We start from the raw sequence: 4,964 nt of genomic DNA on the forward strand, positions 1-4,964 counted from the left end.
TGATATGGCAAATTATTTTTATTAATAAAAAATATTTTTTATACAATACGAGATACTCTAGTATTGTACTTAATCAAATTAAAAAGATATTTTTTATACAATACGGGACTATCGTTTTGTATTTTTTAAAAATAAAAAATTAATAAATCACAATTCAAAGATGATCGAATTGTATTTATGTCAATTTTTTTTATATGTGTATAAAATACAAAAATCATTAATTTTTTAAAAAAATACCAAAATTACTCCAATATTTAAAAATAAATCTACTTTAGTAGATATTTTTTGTGTACATCTAATATAATTATAAAAAATATCTATAAATGAAACAAAAGCGTATATATTTTATTTGCAAATTATATGAATTAATGTTAATATACAATAAAAGAAAGATATAAATTAAATTTATTAGAAAAATTAAAATTAGTAGAATTTTAGTCATTAAATGTCATTTTTCGTATAATTTCATAGAAGATACTTTCTAAAATATTTAGAGAAGAGAAAGGTATGCATACAGGTACAAAAATACGCCACATCATTATTATAATTCTAAAGAATATACTTTTTAAAAATATTATGAGAAAAGAGAAGTATGCATACTGACACTTGAACGCATCATGTTAGTATACTTGACGCCATAATGCAACCTGTCATAAAATAGTATAATGATGATAATATAATGATATTATTTGTATATTTTATTTCTTAATGGATATTTGATTAATTAATTCAAACAATTAGATGTGTATGTTTTATTTGCAAGTTATATTAATTAAAATTGATACACAATGAAAGAAATATATAAATTAGATTTATTAGAATGATAAGCAATTAGTAGAATTTTAGTCATTAAATGACAATTTTTAAAAAATTTTAAAGAATATATTTTTTTAAATTATTATGAGAAGAGAAACGTATGTATTCAGGTACTAAAGTGCGTTACGCCAGCATTTTTAGTGCCAGAATGTTATTTATTGTAAGATAATATATAATATAATGATATTATTTGTATCTTCTATTTCTTAATGAATATTATTTGACTAATTAATTCAAACAATGAGATGTGTATATTTTATTTGTAAGTCATATTATAAGGTTGATACGCAACAAAATAAAGATATAAACTAGATTTGTTAGAATTACAATTAATAGAATTTTAGTCATTCAATGTCAATTTTCGTATAATTCTAAATAAGATATTTTTCTAAAATATTTTGAGAAGAGAGAGTTATGCATACTCACATCAACATGCGCTAGGTCAATATTTTTGTGCCAAAATATTACATATTGTGAGATAATTTAATACATTGATATTATTTGTAGGTTTTATTCATTAATGAATATTTGACTAATTAACTTAAACAATGAGATGTATATATTTTATTTGCAAATCATATTAATTAAGGTTGATATACAATAAAAAAATATAAATTAGATTATTAGAATGATTGACAATTAAAAGAATTTAGTCATAAATATGAATTTTCGTATAATTCCAAAGAGGTATTTTTTAAAAATATTTTGAGAAGAGAGAGGTATACATACTAATACTAGAACGCACTAAACTAGTATTTTTAACGTCAAAATATTATCTGCTGTAAGATAATATAATGATTGAGGAAATAAATTATATAGTTAAGTGATTTATTAAAAATTATAATACCTACGTACAAATTTTAAAATTGAATAACTAACATGAATAGTTGAATACACATGATTGTCTATGTGACCTTACACAATGTCAAAGTCGCCCAAAAGTTCGTATTTGAATTTTGAACAACATATATACGTTGACACATGCTGTATGCAAAAGCGAGTACTTGAATTTTGAATGTGTAAATATTGGCATAGGTGAAGACCATGGCAAATCTAGCCAATTTTTCCAAATATAAACAGGACCTATATATGTTTTCTTTATAGAACTACTTCAAAATTAATTAATCTTTATATATGTTTTCTTTAGAGAATGTTACACTGTTACTTGATACTTATTAGTCAACTCATCAGTTAGGCTGTTGACTGCTACGTAACTCAGTATGTTCCCTATTTTTGGGTTTTACTCCGAAAATGTTACTTGGATAGCTAATGACATTCGGCTAATAAGATTTCTATGCCCAAAATCTAAGTTTTAAAGTTACTTTATGTCAACTTAAAATTAATACTTTGGTTCAGATGCTCTATTCTTCAGTGAAGATGCAAGTTGGAGTCATGGACCATATAGAGACTGATATTATTGTGTAAGGTAATGTTAATTTTGTATAAACATATATCCAGCAATTAAATAACTAGGTGCGTTTTAAAGGGGAGGTATTGACTAGTGTTTTAGTTCTTATATTTTGTATGTTTCTTTTGATATTTTAGGAAAAAGTATATTTTTGTTTTTAAAGTTTGTTAATAATTTTAAAAATATTCTTAAATTTTATTTTATTTTAATTTTGTTTCAGAAATATTGGATTTGCATCAAATATATTCTAGAAAGCTAATTTTTTAAAAAATTTAGGATCAATTTAACAACAATTTTACAAGAACAACTATTAATATAAATAAACTAGAGATAGTTATCATGCATTATTGTTGGATTAGTTCTAAATTTTTAAAAAATTTAATTGTTAGAGATATTTGATGCAAATAAAAAACTTTTAAAATAAAATTGAACCAAAATAAAATTTAAGAGTATTTTTAAAATTTTTGACAAACTAAAATGACAAAAAAATACTTTTACCCAATATTTTATAAAAGAGAATATCTAATTAATTTTTTTTATAAAATAATAGCTGAAGTCTATTGTTTTTATTCTTTTTGGAACCTATAATTTTGTCACAAAACAGTTTTAAGGATTTATTTTGTATTTTTTTAAGAATTTATAAATCTATAGAATTTACTTAGGGATGTATGTCAAGAGGGCAAGTAGGGCAAGGGCGAGGGATGTCTTCCTGCTTCTCATCCCTGCCCCCAAATTTACTTTTTGCCCCCGTTCTCGTTTTTCTTCACGAGGGAATATTGCTCTCTATTCTCATTTTTCATAGGGTTCCATTTTTCGTGGGGATTCTATTTCCCATTTCTCTAATAGTTCTAATTAATTATTAATTTTCATAGAAATAAAGTTGAAAGTATCCATCCTATACAAAAATAGCAAGATTTTATATAATATGTCTAAACGATAAAATGATGACTTCTTTCAAAATGACACAGTAAGGGACGCCACGGCGAGTCAAAGCACAGAGCAGTGGACAAGGTGGGGGACGCGGCAACAAAAAGGAGAATGGACACGACGACAGAGTTGTCGAAAGGAACACTACAAATATAGAGAACAATGCGGTGAAGGTGATGGAACGGTGAGGGGTGACAATGCGATGAGACGAGAGAGTGGCGAGAGGGTGGCTACAGAAAGGTTGGATGAAATATGGATGACGCTAGGGATCTATGAATTGAAGAAGGGTTATGCAAATGAAAATTAGGAATTATGGGTTTCTCTCTCTCTCTCCTCTCCCTCTTTATATATATATATAGAAGTAAATACCGAATCGGTTCCCGAAAAATTCTGGCACTGACAAAATGGTACCTGACTTTTGCTATTAACAAAATGGCCTCTAAAAGATTTTAAAATTTGATAAGCGTGTCCTCGAACTCGCCGGAGCAAATCTCCGGCAAGCACAATACTGACATGACCACCGTATTTTGGTGACCTGGCAAACCACCCCCAAACCCTAATCCCTCCCTCCCCAACACAGACTCCCCATCCATCTCCTTCTCCATCGCAGCCTTCCCTCTTCCCTCTCCCTCCCATCGCAGCCCCCTCCCTAACGCACACTCCCCCTTCCCTCCCTCAACACCACCACAACTTCTACAAGTACCTAAAACCTGGTGTCTTAGCCCTCTCCGTCACACTTCTCCTCCTTCCTCCCCATAGCATACGTCACAGGACACCGATGCCACTTAGTCTTAGGCCAACGCTGCCGCTTTTACTGATGGTTTTCCATTCTTCTTTGCCAAGATCTACGGACTTCGTTGTCCAATTGAAAATGTTGCTTCATTTCTGATTTTCTTGTTTCAGAGGCGGTTATATGTGTAGAAGAGCGGCGCAATTGAGGTGTTGAGGGGATGCGGCTATTCCAGATCTTGTTGTGGCTCCGATAGTGGTGGCGATGGTCCTTGATGATGCTCTTGCAGTTAAGGTTATTGTTGCTGTTGCTGCGAGTATTGGAGGTTGTTATTACTGTTGATGTTGAGGTTGTTGTTGCTACGAGTGATGGTATTGAGGGAGGGATAGGGAATGTGCATTAGGGAGGGGGATGTGATGGAGAGGAAGAGGGAAGGAGGGAGTGTGCGTTGGGGTTAGGGGGCTGCGATGGGAAGGAGAGGGAAGGGGGAGTGTGTGTTGGGGGGCTGCGATGGGGAGAGAGAGGGAGGGGGTTGCATTGGGTAGGGGAAGGGCTGCGATGGGGAGGGAGATGAAGGGGGAGTCTGCGTTGGGGAGGGAGGGATTAGGGTTTAGGTGGTGGTTTGCCAGGTCACCAAAATACGGTGACCATGTCAGTATTATGCTTGCCGGAGATTTGCTCCGATGAGCTCGGGAATACGTTTGTCAAATTTTAAAATCTTTTAGGGACTATTTTGTCAATAGCAAAAGTTAGATATCATTTTGTGAGCGCCAAAATCTTTTGGGTACCAATTTAGTATTTACCTTATATATATATATGGCATGTGAAATGACAAAAAATATATACGAGAAATAAACTATTAAGAATAATTAAATAAATTTATGAATTTTTAGGATTGGCGGGAATGGGACGAGGATCCCGCATCTGCCTCGGAAGAATTTTGCCCTCGTCCCTATCTCTACAGAAAAAATTTTTCACAATCAGATTTTCATTCGGGACCGTCTTTACAGGGATCTCCGCGTTTCGGAAAATTTTGTCATTTCTAAATCTACTTGTTCTATTGCTTTATTTGTTAAATATCTA

Source organism: Arachis ipaensis, chromosome B03, assembly GCF_000816755.2.
Source record: "Arachis ipaensis cultivar K30076 chromosome B03, Araip1.1, whole genome shotgun sequence".
In the NCBI taxonomy this organism is placed as follows: domain Eukaryota; kingdom Viridiplantae; phylum Streptophyta; class Magnoliopsida; order Fabales; family Fabaceae; genus Arachis; species Arachis ipaensis.